We start from the raw sequence: 17,181 nt of genomic DNA, 5'->3' as shown, positions 1-17,181 counted from the left end.
GGGGCGGCTGTGTTCCATCTCCCCCTCCCACTTCCTTGCAAAGAACATTGTCTTCCTCACTTAAAAAAAGTGTGCCATCTTACCAGTTGACTCTGAAAACTCATACTTGACCTTATGGAAATTAGGAGATAAAAGATCTAGTGCAAGATCACTAGAAAAGCAGTTTTTCCCCTGCTTTGCAATAAGGTTTGATCAGGCTCATCAAGTGTTACAGTAACTTAGCTGCTCCTATAGAACTGTTTCTTAAAAATGGTATGTCACATCATTGCTTTCACTTTGCCACTTACCTTCACACTGAAGAATGCCTGCACTTGAGTGACTCATCAGTACTTGCTGTATTGCTGTGACTGATACCTATGTAATAGGGTTTCTCTGTTTTGAACTTCTTTATATAATCTCCTTTACTTCCTCCCTCTTGTGTCTAAAATATAGCCTCTTGCCTTGAAGGGCTAAACTGAACCCCCTTTAGAACGCTAAATGACCAGCTATAGTGTCAAAAACTAGCTAGTACCACTTATCCCACTTCCCATCATCAGAGGACAGAAGTGTCGTAGGGCCCTCTTACATCAAGGATTATTTGGGCTTTCGTTTTTGGTTGATATGAACTATGTAGATTCTTCTAGACTTCCCAGGTCTATGTGTGACTGATAGTTGTATGCTACTAAATTAATCTTTTCTGACATGTGCAGGCTGCAAGGCAGTTCTAAAATAAGAACCATTGGTAGTTAATCATACCCATCAGAAGAGCTTGCAAGTTCCAAATTATGCTACAGCAGTAAATAGGGTGAGTTTGCGGGGTGGGGGGGGGGTGCAGAAGGGAAAGGAATGAGAAACTGACTGGGACAATAATCAGCCAATGAATAGGTTAGGGAAGAGTCCTGGAGTTGCCCCTTTGAGTAAGCTGAAGGCTTGTTCACTTTTTTTAATTTGGAAGGGGGGGGGGAAAGCTGCATGGTGAGTAGTTTCTTAAACCTCTTCCTTCCTGTCAAAGTAGCACAGATTACACAATGAGGAAACTGACACAAGAGACCAAAGCTTGCATAAAGCTGCCTTGAAGTAGCCTCCTGCACAGCTATTTGCATCCAGTTGTGCAGCTGCTTTGCTAGGCAAGCCCTGGGAGACGGTTTCAAACTGACTCCAGGTTCTCATTCCTGGGGAGGCGCTAACTTGCCCATTGTCATGTTTCTCCGCTCGAGTGCAAAGTGCTGCAGGAGCAGCTGCCTCGCAGGAGAAGCATTGCTCTGCAGGACAGGTGTGTAAACAGGACAAAAGTCCGCTCTGATCCAGGGCTTGGCTCTTTTGCAGCCAATAACAAAGGTGATGGGGAAGCAAGGGGATGAGAATTCTGCTCTAGATCCCAGCAAAATGAGGCCGGTCTATTTTCTGCATATAACACTGGGATTAAGCCACTTAATTTTTGTTCACATCAAACAGCTCCCATGATACCTGAAACTTTGCTGTTCAAAAACTCCACCTGTGCTGTCTCTTGGAAATCATTTCATATGTAGCCACCAGCCTGAAAAACACACACTTGTCTAAAACCTGAGTCCCCTCTAACGCCTCACGAAACACCTACATTGACTATATAGCTGCAGACGTTGGCAGCAAAATACTCTGTTCATCGTACATGTTTGTATGGATCTCCCGTAAGTCATGCTGGGGATCGGCCCTGCTTTGAGCAGGGGGTTGGACTAGATGAACCCCTGAGGTCCCTTCCAACCCTGATATTCTATGATTTTCCCATCCTAGTGAACCTGAAAAACAGAGCAGAAAAACCCCTAGATATGGGTGGAAAAAAGAAACTTTATTTTGTTCCATCAAGCTGTATTAAGGGGGCTTGGTCAGAAACTGGAGTTACTTTGGTTTTTAAATTAGTCCAATAATTAGAGGTGATGGGCTTCCTTTAACAGTTTGGAGGGTTGGGCTTGAAGCATTAGATTCGAATGTACTACGCTTACCACTCTGCTTAAACACCTGGGTAGGTATCCGTTTTTGCTGCACTTCCATAAACCACAAGCTCAAATCTTAGCAGGGTGGAGGGTGGGCCCATCCCTTCAAGGTAGATAAATGGAGTTCTATACAGTTTATTCTGTCGAGGTGTTCTGGATAAGAGCTTAAACAAGGGTCCTGCCAGAACTCTGGTGCTGTTTGTAACAGTGGTGGTTGAAGGTTTTATTGCATGTGAAGTGTTTTAAAACTAGAACTTTTAAATCTAGATTTTTCCCTGTTGAGCTGTTTGTTTGGATGCATGTGATGATTTTATCTTTTGCAGAGTGGTCCAGTGGACAGAGCCCAGGCCTGTGATCCAGGAGAATGGGTTCTGTTTCTGATCCTGCTTCTGACTCTAGGGGTGATTGCAGGTGGTTTTAACACATTGTGAGCACTGGGTGCTGAAAAACTGGTGCAAAACATGCTAGTGCATGCATAGGGTCTTGATAGCAGGATCTGGCCTAAATTAGATTCAGCACACCAAGGGATGACAAAGTATAAAGGAGGGAGGGAATATTGTGAAGCCTCATGCCACGTGCTTGTTAAGTGCACATCTGATTAGTTCCTTCTTTTTGAAATCTATTAACGTGAGCACCAAAGAAGACTGAAGGCTGGGGTGTAGGGTTTTTTAAAGTGAGCATTTTATTGTGCAGCAGAACGTACTCTGTTGGATAAAGAACCTCTTGTGTACTGTCTGCAAATAAAGAGTGGACAACAGCCAGAACAATTGCCTAACAATTGCTTATTCTTTGTACCTCTACTTCAGGCTGGGCTGAGTGACACACTGCTCAGCTGTTTCTCTCCCTACCCCCCACACACTGAGACCAGTTTTTTTCCTTTATGCTCATCCTCAATTGCAAATTAAAAAAAAACAAGCTGAAATGAATGACAAGAAGGGTTTGGAATAAAGCCCAAGTCCCTTCTGACTCTGGCTGGTTCTACAGTACATGGCTCTGCATTTATGTGATGATTGTCCCTACCTTGTATGTAAGAAAGATTATTTGAATCCCCCGTTCTCCCTTCCTTCTCCCTCTCTGCATTGTTTGTGTGCAGGCTGGGTAAATGAAGAGCAGGGTTTTTTGACAGAAGTTGGGTGCCCCTCCCCAGTGAGAGACGCTCTCAGAAGAACACATAAGCAGCCCCACCCGCTGGCAGGCGAGAATGTGGTCGCAGAGTCATAGAGAATCCTTAAACTTTAGTTCAGTAAACAAGCTGCAGAAGATTCAAGATAAGGAATCAAAACATCCAGAAGAAATGAGAAATACACCCAATAAAGGCAAGAGCTATGCTCCCCGCCCACACGTGTGCAGACAAACATACTCTGTCAGTCTTGTGTCCCTCCTCACGGCTTGATTAAATATTAAGGACTTGATTCTGCAAACCCTACTCTAGGATACACTGAGGTAAGCACAGCTGTGCTCCAGTGCAGGGGGAGGCTAGGTGAAGCCGCACATAAAGGTTAATGGGTGAGGCAGAGCCCCCTCCACAGCAAACAGCAGTAACTATTGAGCCACCTGTGCACTTGCTCCCTCACACCCATGAGTAGTGAAAGGGGCAGGCCTTTGGGAGACACAGAACATCCCTGCAGAGAGTAAGGCTTCAACACACTTGTCAGCATGCACATAGGGTGGTTGTAAAGCTGTAATTTGCCTCTTGGATGGCTGTTTAGTCCAGACCAGGATTTAGAGACCCCCCTGTGTGGCGACTCTGGCTATCACAGGTGGGTTTTAGTTCGTGTGGGAGCTAGAGAGCCAGGGGGATCTACAGTGTCCTGGCTGTAGCCAGCAGCCTCAAAAATAAATACATTTCCTCTGTATTCATTATAACTAGGTCTTGTCCTTTCTTCTCCAGCACCAGGGATGTGACGCTGTCCTTCTCTTAGGCCTCCTTCCTCCAAGGTAGAGGAGTGCTCATCTTTGAGGGTGAACACTGCAACATCCCCCATCCTGCTCACCTCTTTCAACCTGATGCTTCTACCCTCCGCTCTCCACATGGCACAGTGCAAAGCCAATCCCTGCAGGTGTTTTCCCCCAAACTATGGACTCTTCACCACATACCCTGTCTCACTCTGACTGCACTCTGGGAAGTAGCCAGCTTTTGTTAGGTAAAATCCACTGAAGTAGAGGAAGTAGTTGTCATAAATATACAGGGAAGGGTAACCACCTTTCTGTATACAGTGCTATAAAATCCCTCCTGGCCAGAAGCAACATTCTGTTACCTGTAAAGGGTTAAGAAGCTCAGCTAACCTGGCTGGCACCTGACCCAAAGGACCAATAAGGGGACAAGATACTTTCAAATCTTGGGGTGGGGGGAGCGGCTTTTGTTTGTGCTCTTTGTTTACATGGTTGTTCTCTCTTGGAACTGAGAGAGGCCAGACAGAAATCCATCTTCTCCAACCCATCCTAATCCAAGTCTCCAATATTGCAACCAATATAGGTAAGCTAGGCAAGGCAGATTAATTAATCTTTTGTTTTATGTGAATTTTCACTGTTTCTTTTAAGAGGGAGGTTTATTCCTGTTTTCTGTAACTTTAAGGTTTTGCCCAGAGGGGGGATCCTCTGTGTTTTGAATCTGAATATCCTGTAAAGTATTTTTTTGTCCTGATTTTACAGAGGTGATTCTTTTACCTTTTCTTTAATTACAATTCTTTTAAGAACCTGATTGATTTTTCATTGTTCTTAAGATCCAAGGATTTGGGTCTGTGTTCACCTGTACAAATTGGTGAGGATTATTATTGGTGAGTAGATACGCTGGAGGGCAGGGATAGGATACAGAGGGACCTAGACAAATTGGAGGATTGGGCCAAAAGAAATCTGATGAGGTTCAATAAGAATAAGTGCAGGGTCCTGCACTTAGGACCAAAGAACCCAATGCACAGCTACAGACTAGGGACTGAATGGCTAGGCAGCAGTTCTGCAGAAAAGGACCTAGGGGTGACAGTGGACGAGAAGCTGGATATGAGTCAGCAGTGTGCCCTTGTTGCCAAGAAGGCCAATGGCATTTTGGGATGTATAAGTAGGGGCATAGCGAGCAGATTGAGGGACGTGATCGTCCCCCTCTATTCGACACTGGTGAGGCTTCATCTGGAGTACTGTGTCCAGTTTTGGGCCCCACACTACAAGAAGGATGTGGATAAATTGGAGAGAGTCCAGCAAAGGGCAACAAAAATGATTAGGGGTCTGGAACACATGACTTATAAGGAGAGGCTGAGGGAACTGGGATTGTTTAGTCTGCAGAAGAGAAGAGTGAGGGGGGATTTGATAGCTGCTTTCAACTACCTGAGAGGTGGTTCCAGAGAGGATGGTTCTAGACTATTCTCAGTGGTGGAAGAGGACAGGACAAGGAGTAATAGGTCTCAAGTTGCAGTGGGGGAGGTTTAGGTTGGATATTAGGAAAAACTTTTTCACTAGGAGGGTGGTGAAACACTGGAATGTGTTGCCTAGGGAGGTGGTGGAATCTCCTTCCTTAGAAGTTTTTAAGGTCAGGCTTGACAAAGCCCTGGCTGGGATGATTTAATTGGGGATTGGTCCTGCTTTGAGCAGGGGGTTGGACTAGATGACCTCCTGAGGTCCCTTCCAACCCTGATATTCTATGATTGATTCTATTATCAAGCCTTCCCCAGGAAAGGGGGTGCAGGGCTTGGGGGGGGATATTTTGGGGGAAGATGTCTCCAAGTGGGCTCTTTCCCTGTTCTTTGTTTAAAATGCTTGGTGGTGGCAGCATGCGGTTCAAGGACAAGGCAAAGTTTGTACCTTGGGGAGGTTTTTAACCTAAGCTGGTAAGAATAAGCTTAGGGCGTCTTTCATGCAGGTCCCCACATCTGTACCCTAGAGTTCAGAGTGGGGAAGGAACCCTGATCATAGTAGTGGGAAAATTACATTGGGTGGCATTGTATTTTAGGCTGTCTTGCTCTGAAAGCTGCCTCCCAGTGTTCCAATGGCTGAGGACAATGAATGACTGTTTTCATATTGAACCCAAATATTATTTGTGGGATGATACCCAGATTGTGTAAAATGAAAAGGAGTACTTGTGGCACCTTAGAGACTAACCAATTTATTTGAGCATAAGCTTTCATGAGCTACAGCTCACTTCATTGGATGCATACTGTGGAAAGTGTAGAAGATCTTTTTATATACACACAAAGCATGAAAAAATACCTCCTCTCACCCCACTCTCCTGCTGGTAATAGCTTATCTAAAGTGATCACTCTCCTTACAATGTGTATGATAATCAAGTTGGGCCATTTCCAGCACAAATCCAGGTTTTCTCATCCCCTCCCCCCACCACAAACCCACTCTCCTACTGGTAATAGCTTATCTAAAGTGACCACTCTCCTTACAATGTGTATGATAATCATAGAATATCAGGGTTGGAAGGGACCGTAGGAGGTCATCTAGTCCAGCCCCCTGCTCAAAGCAGGACTAATCCCCAATTTTTCCCCGATCCCTAAATGGCCCCCTCAGGGATTGAACTCACAACCCTGGGTTTAGCAGGCCAATGCTCAAACCACTGAGCTATCCCTCCCCCCAACTTTGAAGGGGGCACCCAGATTTGAACCAGGGACCTCTTGATCAAGGTGGACCATTTCCTTGCTTAATTTTCATGCTTTGTGTGTATATAAAAAGATCTTCTACACTTTCCACAGTATGCATCCGATGAAGTGAGCTGTAGCTCACGAAAGCTTATGCTCAAATACATTGGTTAGTCTCTAAGGTGCCACAAGTACTCCTTTTCTTTTTGCGAATACAGACTAACACGGCTGTTACTCTGAAACCAGTTTGTGTAGTTAATCTCCAGTGATTCACCACATCAGGCCATCCTGTCACCAAGATCTGCCACAATTAGAATCATAGAATAGAATCATAGGACTGGAAGGGACCTAGAGAGGTCATCTAGTCTGGTCCCCTGTACTCATGGCAGGACTAAGTATTATCGAAAATGTGTGATCAGCAGCTCTGACATGAGGTTAAAGCATGAGTTCTATGTGTACCAGCCCCCTACAGTTTGCATTTGTTTGTTTTAAGCTTTCTGTAAGAAAAAGGTAACAGCTAGAAGTGACACAGATCTTTAGATGGGTGCCCAATCATAATATTTAGCTCTTCTGTACTATGTTAGCTCTTCAAAATCACTGTACAAACATTAAACAAACTTAATCTAAAGACTTTCAGCCTTTGAATGACTAGGAGTTGACAAAACAGAGCTATTCCCTGTTGTATTCTCTGCCCCCCAGAACAAAAAGACTTCACTGAAAATCAGTATCTTAAAAGAATCATTAAGGACCTTTCAAAAGAACAGTCCAGCCAAGGCTGCTGTAGTGATACCCTTGTTACATCAGGTCAGGTGTGTGTTTAAGGCTGGTATAGAATGAAGGAAGAGCTTCCTGTTTTGTTTGCATGTGTAAATCAAGCAGACCTTGCTTAATTTTTTTCCTTAAAGTGCCCAGAGTTTAGTCGAGGAAAGTGAATGAGATTCTGCTTACACCAGGTGTGAAAAAGCAAAAGGGACCAAAATCTATTCTTGTGCAAAAATCTGTTCTCCCTGAAGTCCATAAGGCTGCACAGGTGTAACTGTCATCAGGAATTGGCCTGTGTTCTCATTCCCTTCTCGAATCACACACATTCCATGCTTAACCAACATTTTCCACTTGGGAAAATAGTTTGAGTTGGGGCCAAAAAAATGAGGACTAACTCCAGATTTATTTAGCTTTAAGTTTTTGGAATGAAACTCAAAAGAAATCAACAGTGTGGTACTTTTATGATGGTTTGAACTGCTAGAGAACCAGCAAATGGACAGAACTCGCCTTTAGCCTCTTCAGCCAGTCTTTCTATCCTAGCCTGCTAAGAAGTGGATTTCAAATCCTTGAGGGAGTGGGGAGGGAGAAACCTACAACATTGTGTGTTGAGCTTCTTCCAGTGCTTTTGCAACCCCTTAAAAGTACAATGATGTGTTGGCCTTTGGAATGAGGCTGAGCATAGGGAAAGAACTTGGTTGCCTGTGCTTCCTAGTACAGAAAAAATACATCAAAGAAAAAAATTGGATTTCTTTGATTTTTAGTACAGTTCAATATAGTGTTGAACACAGTGCATCATAAATCTAAAGCCCCTCGATGGAAAATACTGTAAAAGTTAAAGTACCGGTATCCAGAATGAGAAGTTTTGTGTTGTTTTTGCTACAAATGTGTGGGAATTTGTTGCTTATACATAGGAGGAGCAATAGTTCTGGCTGGAGCTGGATAGAGTGTGGGCAAGCTTCCCATCCTACTGCCCTGGTAATGTATCTCATTCCTGACCTACAGATCTGCCTGCTTTTGCAGTCCGGAGGCACCATACCACACTGCTCCCCCAATGCACTAGGTCCTGACCTTCCTGCATTCCCTGCCACCGCAAGCCTACGTCTCCTGTGCAGGATCTACCAAACTGGGTAGTGGGTTTGTAATGCAAACTGGTTACTAGGACCTAGGACTAGGTACAGATTTCACTTATGCTTGTGATTTAAATCAGGTCTTCAGAAAGCTAGTGCATTAGTCCAGTGGTTCTCAAGCAGGGGTATGCGTACCCCTGGGGGTACATCAACTCATTTTAATAGTTGCCTAGTTTTACAACAGGCTACATAAAAAGCACTAGTGAAGTCAGTACCAACTAATATTTCATACAGCCAATGACTTGTTTATACTGGTCTATATGCTATACACTGAAATGTAAGTACAATAGTTATGTTCCAATTTATTTTATAATTATATGGTAAAAATGAGAAAGTAAATAATTTTCGGTAAGTGTCTGAGACACTTTTTGTATTTTTATGTCTGATTTTGTAAGCAAGTAGTTTTTAAGTGAGGTGAAACTTGGGGTACACAAGACAAAGCAGACTCCTGAGAGGGGTACAGTAGTTTGGGAAGGTTGAGAACCACGGCATTCGTCCACTGTGCTCCAGAGATCAGCATGAATTAGCATCCAGAGAGCAGCATGAATGTTACGATTGGAACAGGAATCCACCCTTCTAAACTTCATTCTGTGCTCTAGCAACTTCCCAGCCAAACGAATGCACTTTCCTTTTTCTCCAGGGTATGTGTATATGTATATATATATTATATATATATATATATTTTGTGGCTTGCATTATTATTGTCTCAATTTATTAAGGCATACTGTTTATACTGGTCTGTAGCTTTGAGAGTTTTGTGCTGCTCCCTCCCTCACCCCTGGGATTTTGCAAATAAATCACTGTATATGTTGCAGAATGTAGCAAAGTCCTGTCTCTTTATTGTTCTTAACTTTGCATGTATAACGCTGCTGTGCATCACAGTATAAATAAATACAAAATAACCTTCACTGTCCTTTTTCGGTGGGTGACATTGAAGAAAAGTGACATTGTTTTAAACGTACAAAGGTCAATGACAAGTCATCCTGGATGTTTCTCTTGCTCTCTGTCAAAGCTTCAGCCACTGTTCCATGGTGAGGTTGCTGCAAGATTTCTTCCTTACTTGGAGAAGTCCCCAACTGGCTAAATCAGCAGGGATGAATGCATGGATGGTATTTACACACTTTTTGTAATAAAACTGCATATTATCACTCATCTAAAACATTAGCAAGGTAAATTGTTTTCTTTATTTCCTGTTCACTGAAGTGGGGATCAAGCGTGAAAGTCACTGGATGACAGCCAACTACTCCATCAGAGCCCAGCTTAGCTTCATTGCGTCGTCCTCCTCGATTTGCTTATAGCAGGCCAAGTCCCTCCATGGTGTGACTCCATTAAGGTTAGTGGAGTTATACCAGAGATGAATTTAGCCCAACACCTTTTCTTAATACTATGACTTGCCTCTATTGTGGAGGTGGTACCTTCTAGTGGTTTGAGCAGGGCACAAGTAGTCTAGACTTCCTGAGTTTGATTCCAGGCTCCTTGCTGTATGGCAGTGGGCAAGTCACTTAATACCTCTGTGCCTTGGCTTCCCCATCTATTAAATGTAGATAATCCCTACCTCAAAAGGGTGTCATAGGGGTTCATTAATTCTTGTAAAGCACTTTGAGATCCTTAGAGGAAAGGTCCACTCTAGACACTTGCCAAATATTATTTAATTATTCATTGATCTAGCATCCCACAGCATGTCTCGATGGGATTTCACACGTCCAGTCTCTCATGTTTTCCAGATACTTGCTTTTGTTATAGTGACCAGCGACTGCACATAGGTTGTCCTTGTAGCTGGAGCTGTTTGGCACACATACTCTTGCAGTTTGGGCCTGATTCCCGACCCTGCCGAGTTTGCATTAGAAGGGATTTCTCTTTGACTAGACATGCCAAACCTAAATTCCATTCCATCTCTTGGTGACTTCTTATCTCAGCCATTGTGGGGGAACCCGGAAAGCAGAGATTTCAGGGTGATGGCTGTGAAAAATAGGACAAATCTTAAAATACTGTGGCAGAGCTCTGACCTTGTCCCTGTGGGTCCTGCTCTTCCAGGCAGTTTATGCTAGCTTCAGAGGCTCACTGCAATCCTCCACATAGCCCTTCTCTCTCTAGGGCCAGGGATACGGTCTACTGAGCCCTTTTCATCATAAGCCAGCAAGGAGGTTGGTGAGAGAATTCCCAGTCTCTGTTGCTCCTAGGGCCTTATACCAAAATAGTTTAGCCTCCTGTCCTGACAGAGGCCTGTTTTCCCTTCCCAAGAGGTGTTTCTGTAGCGGCAGATTCAGGGGGAACCCGGGCCCGCCCTCTACTCCAGGTTCCTGGCCAGGGACCCTAATGGTAGTAGCTGTTGGCAGCCAATCTTTCACTGCCAGAGTTGCTACGTTTCCCTGGGCCACTTCCCCACAGCTCTCCTGCTTCTCCCCCCTTACCTTAGGGCTCCCTTGCCAATGACTTGATGGTGTCTTCATTAACCTGCCCTTCAGCCACACTTCCTTTCCTCCGCCTGACTGGAGTAAGCCCTTTTATAGTATCAGAGGGGCCTTAATTAGAGTCAGGTGGTCACATTAGAAGGATAGTGATCAATGGCTCCATGTCTAGTTGGCAGCCGGTATCAAGTGGAGTGCCCCAAGGGTCAGTCCTGGGGCTGGTTTTGTTCAATATCTTCATAAGTGATCTGGAGGATGGTATGGATTGCACCCTCAGCAAGTTTGCAGATGACACTAAACTGGGAGGAGAGGTAGATACGCTGGAGGGTCGGGATAGGATACAGAGGGACCTAGACAAATTAGAGGATTGGGCCAAAAGAAATCTGATGAGGTTCAACAAGGATAAGTCCTGCACTTAGAACGGAAGAATCCCATGCGCAGCTACAGACTAGGGACCGAATGGCTAGACAGCAGTTCTGCAGAAAAGGACCCAGGGTTACAGTAGATGAGAAGCTGGATATGAGTCAATAGTGTGCCCTTGTTGCCAAGAAGGCCAATGGCATTTTGGGCTGTATAAGCAGGGACATTGCCAGCAGATCGAGGGATGTGATTATTCCCCTCTATTCGACACTGGTGAGGCCTCATCTGGAGTACTGTGTCCAGTTTTGGGCCCCACACTACAAGAAGGATGTGAAAAAATTGGAAAGCGTCCAGCAGAGGGCAACAAAAATGATTAGGGGACTGGAACACATGACTTATGAGGAGAGGCTGAGGGAACTGGGATTGTTTAGTCTGCGGAAGAGAAGAATGAGGGGGGATTTGATAGCTGCTTTCAACTACCTGAAAGGGGGTTCCAAAGAGGATGGATCTAGACTGTTCTCAGTGGTAGCAGATGACAGAACGAGGAGTAATGGTCTCAAGTTGCAGTGGGGGAGGTTTAGGTTGGATATTAGGAAAAACTTTTTCACTAGGAGCGTGGTGAAACACTGGAATGCGTTACCTATGGAGGTGGTGGAATCTCCTTCCTTAGACGTTTTTAAGGTCAGGCTTGACAAAGCCCTGGCTGGGATGATTAGGTGGGGATTGGTCCTGCTTTGAGCAGGGGGTTGGACTAGATGACCTCCTGAGGTCCCTTCCAACCCTGATATTCTATGATTCTGTGATTAGCTTAATAGCCTCACCTGACTCTTTGCAGGTTAATTGGAGTCAGGTGTTCTCTTATTAGCCTGGAGCAGCCCCTGCTCTGGTCAGTCAGGGAACGGAAAACTGTTAATCCAGTGGCCAGTATATCTGCCTTCTGCTACTCTGCTGTACCCGGTGGGCCAGCCTATATTCCACCCTGGTCCCAAGGCGCGCCAGGGATATCAGTTGGTGGCTCCTTCACGGGGCCATGAGCACGGGTGTGTATTTGGCTTGGTTCACCCCAATCCCAGACACCTGCCCCTTTTGAGGCATGAGGGAAACCCTGGCGTACGTATATTTGGAGTGCGCCAGGCTGCAGCCCTTATTCCGACTCCTCACAAATATTTTGTTAAGATTTTGGCTGCACTTTTTCCCTCACCTCCTTATCTATGCACTCCCTATCCGTGGCCCCACTAAGTCACGGGACCTCCTGGTCAACCTCCTCCTGGCCCTAGCTAAAATGACCATCTATAAAACCAGAGTGAGGAGGTTGGCCGATGGAGTCTCCTGTGACTGTGGGGCCTATTTCTGATCCTCCGTCCGTTAACGCCTCCAGGCAGAGTTCCTCTGGGCAGCGTCTACTGACTCCCTTGACACCTTCGAAGAGCAGTGGGTGCTGTCCGGGGTTCTCTGTTCAGTGTCCCCATCCGGTTCCCTTTGTTTGACCCTTTGACCGCACTCCTGTCCCTGTTATTCGTTAATTGTTCCCTGTAATTATTTGGTTTTCCAGGTCCTGTGGACCCCCCTCTTAGATTGGAGGGGGATCCTTTAGCAGTGGGCGGGCAAAGCCCGCCCACTTCCTGGATCCCAATAAGGCTACTCTGCTGTACCCAGCTGGCCTGGGTCTATCACAATACTACTAATAAAGATCCAAGATACAACATGCCCAACTAGTTTGTTGTTCTGAGCACAGGATTGGGATCCAGCAACTCCTGAGTTCTAATCTTGGCTTTCACAATGACTCCCATTTTGTGACTTTGGACAAAGTAGATAATGTCCCTGCCTCAGGGCTTGTCTACAGGGGAAAGTTAGACCAGTGCAAAGTAATATGTGAACTGTTACTGCTATAGGTATACTGTGTGTCCACTTATTTTGGTATAAGATTGGCTTTTCCTGGTTTAATTTGTCACTTTTGAAAGGGTTTAAACTAATCTTCAAAAAAGTTAGTCTTATTTTGGAATAAGAGTGTCCACAGGAGTAGTTATTCAGGTATAATTATAGCAGTATAACTAGTGAAACTTTCCCATGTAGACAAACCCTCAGTTTTTCCATCTGAGCAATGAGCACAATGATACCTGCTGGCAGGATTTAGTGATGTTGGTAAAGTGCTTTTGAAGATTAGAAGCATTACATAAGTGTTCGATCTTCATTTGTTTGTTTTTTGTTATAAACCAGTCAGGAAACTATCCAGTGTGCTGGGGAAAGGCTGCTCCTGGCAGAAACCAGGAACTCTTAATATTTTGGGGTTTTGTTTGTTTGTTTTTGTTTCTTCAGGGGAAATCTCAAGGTTGCTTGCATTCAGAAGGCAGAAAGGATCACAGCTGTGGGTGACAGCAAGTTTCCATGACCAATTCAGTCACTGTTTTCTCTGCTGTTAGCCAGTTTTTGACACAGTTAATGTCAATTGTGTTTGTGGCATTTAAGTGCAACCAAAAAAAAATTAAGTACACCAGAAGCAGGAAGTCAAACAACCCAATGGGCCACTGGACGATCAAAGTGCACTGCTAAAGGTTCACTCAAGGAAGACAAGGCTGATGCAGAGAAGCTAAATTAATTCTTTGCATTGGTCTTCACTGCAGACAATGTGAGGGAGATTCCCACACCTGAGCTGTTCTTTTTAGGTGACAAATCTAAGGAATTGTCCCAGATTGAGGTGTTGATAGAGGAGGTTTTGGAACCAATGAATAAGCAGTAAAAAGTCACCAGAACCAGGTGGCATTCACCCAAGGGGTCTGAAAAAACTCATATATGAAACATCAGCACAACTAACTGTGGTATGTAATTAAAGCAATGTCGATTTTTAAAAAGGCTCCATAGGCAATTGTCAATTTCAGGGCCATAAACCTAATCTCAATACCAGCAAAGTGGTAGAAACTATAATAAAGAACAGAATTATCAGACCTATAGCTGAACATGATTTGTGGGGGAAAAGTCAACAGGGCTTTTGTAAAAGCATGTATCACCAATCTATTAGAATTCTGTGAGGGAGTCTACAAATGTGGAAAAGGGTGATCCAGTGAATATACTGTACTTGGACTTTCAGAAAGTTTTTGTCAAGGTTCCTCACCAAAGGCTCTTAAGCAAAGTAAGCAGTCATGGGATAAGATGGAAGGTCCTCTTATGGATCAGTAACTGTTTTCTATCTTTTAACCAAAGTGTGGGAATAAATGGTTAGTTTTTAGAATGGAGTGCGGTAAATAGCGGGGTCCCTCAAGGATCCATACTAGGGCCTGTAGTTTTCAACCTATTTGTAAATGATCTGGAAAAAGAGGTGACAAAGTTTGCAGAGGATACAAAATTATTCAAGATAGTTAAGTCCAAAGCTGACTGCGAAGAGTTACAAAGAGATCTCACAGAACTTGGTGCCTGGATGACAAAATGGCAGATGAAATTCAATGCTGGTAAATGCAAAGGAATGCACAGTGGAAAACATAATCCCAATAATACATACAAAATGACTGGGTCTAAATTAGCTGTTACTACACAAGAAAGAGATTTTGGAGTCATTGTGGATAGTTCTCTGAAAACATGAGCTCAACGTGCAGTGGCAGTCAAAAAAGCTAAAAAAAAAAAAAAAAGCAGGAATCATTAATAAGATAGTAAATATAACACTACTATATAAATACATGGTACGCCCACAGCTTGAAAACTGCATGCAGTTCTGCTTGCCTCATCTCAAAAAAGATGTATTAGAACCGGAAAAGGTACAGAGAATAGCAACAAAAATGATTAGGGCTATGGAACAGTTCCCATAATAGAATTGAAAGAGTGGGACTGTTTAGGTCGGAAAAGAGATAACTAATAGGTGCTATGATAGAGGTCTATAAAATCATGAATACTGTGAATAAAGTGAATAAATAAGTGTTATTTACCCCTTCACACAACACACAAACCAGGGGTCACATAATGAAATTAATAAGCAGTCTGTTTAAAACAAACAAAAGGAATTACTTCTTCACACAGCACACAATCAACCTGTGGAACTCAGTGCCAGGGGATGTTTTGAAGGACAAAAGTATAACTGAGTTCAAAAAATAATTAGATAAATTCCTGGAGGATAGGTCCATCAATGGCTATTAGCCGACATGGTCAGGGATGCAACCCATGCTCTGGGTGCCCTGGCCTCTGAGTGCCTGATGCTAGGAGTGGATGACAGGGGATGGATCACTCGATAATTGTCCTGTTCCGTTCATTCTCTCTGAAACATCTGGCATTGGCCACCGTCAAAAGACAGAATACTGGGCTAAATGGACCATCGGTCTGATTCAGTGTGGCTATGTTCGTATATCTAGGTTGAGGGGAAATAGCTATTGAACAGACTTCCAGAGGAGATTAGGGAAATTCAGAGTGACCGGTCTTTTGGAAATGCTACAAAACTTTTTGAAGAAATCTTTCCACTACAAGCGTGATACTCACAATATTGAATCCTCATCCCCCGAAAAGGGTAGTTGATCAAATCTGAATAATCAAAAACTAAAAACCTACTGAAAGAGTTCTACTCCAAAAAGGGAGAAATGCCAGACACTCCATGAAGTTCAGTAAGGACTTTGCTGTTGCCATTGATTTTTTTACATGAATGGTACTCAGAGTCTATGATAAGCTGTCTCATTACCAAGCCACTCTCTCAAAGACAACAGTTCAGGTTTGTCCCTGGCTGTAACTCTGCGGATATCAATAGAGTTACCCTAGGAGTGAATTTGCCCAATATGATGTAGAATTTTAGAGAGTCCCTTCCCCATGCTTTGTTGCACAAGTGTAATAAGTCACTCAGAAATACAGCATCCTCCTCAGAAATTACAGACAGGCATAAAATGATGGCTAGACATCCTAAAGCCAGACACAGCGTTTCTCACAGGGCATTTCCGCACGTCTCAGGATGCCATGCTAACGCAGCTGAAATGACAGGAAATGACATCTGAGTTTGAGGGGGATTTTTTTTTACAGAATGGCAGCTGCGAGAAACTGCTTTCTTCCTGAAAATCCTCCAAGAGGCAGAGCTAGTTAATTCCTGTAAAAACCACAGATGTATCAGCTGAATCTTTCACAGGGCCCCTCCCCATATCTCATGCTGCACCTTGTAGCGGGGATAACAGGAAATAACAACTGTTTGTCTGCTGCCTAGATAACACTGCACCCCAAGCTGCCAAAAACGAGGCAAATTTCTGCAAATTCATTAGACTTAGGCCTGGTCTACACACACAGATATTGCACTGATTTAACTAAATACTAAGGAATTGAATTAAGCTAAATCAATATTAGTTGGTCTTTAACCAATTTAACTGTGTCCACCCAAGGGGGCTGCACTGATTTTAATTAAATCAGTTTAGAAATTGATTTAGTTAAACTGGTACAGTTTGCCCTAAGAGAAAAGCTGCAAGAGTTACGTCAGGTTTCACAGAAGGACAGATGTCTTCTGCAGATTGACAACAGCAAAACACTTCTTCAGAAACACATGCTGCACAGAATGATGGATTATTTCCTATAGATACCCTGGATGTTTGCTTATGTTTTGAAACTATGTCCTCCGCATCTGCTCCCCCCAGTACCTTCCCAACCTGTAGAGATGGAATCATTCCAACTCAGTAAAATGGAATGCAGGAGCTTTTATGGAGGTAATCGGGGATTTGCTGAAATAGACTGTCATAGTGCATCTCCTGGGATTATTGAAGTCCTGAGTTGTATTCCCAGGGTAGAGTAATTTGGGTTCTGGGGTAATGTTTGGTCTCCTTGATTTAAGACATTTGCAAAAGAGAAAAACAAAATATTTTGTCTTTCTTCACTTCCTTATTTTTGGGAAGGACTAATAGATTTTGAAGAAAGCCCAGTAGAGTTAGCTGCCCAAATCTATGGGAACTGAGCATTAACTCCCACCCTAAATGGCTAGACTGTCATTCCATCAGCATAGGTAGTGTCCTGTTAGAGCCCAATTACATGTGAGCTCTGTAGTTTGGCCTCTGCCAGT

This window comes from Lepidochelys kempii, chromosome 14 (assembly GCF_965140285.1).
Source record: "Lepidochelys kempii isolate rLepKem1 chromosome 14, rLepKem1.hap1, whole genome shotgun sequence".
NCBI classification, from domain to species: domain Eukaryota; kingdom Metazoa; phylum Chordata; order Testudines; family Cheloniidae; genus Lepidochelys; species Lepidochelys kempii.
The sequence above is the reverse complement of the archived record's forward strand: the minus strand, read 5'-3'. Positions refer to the sequence as shown.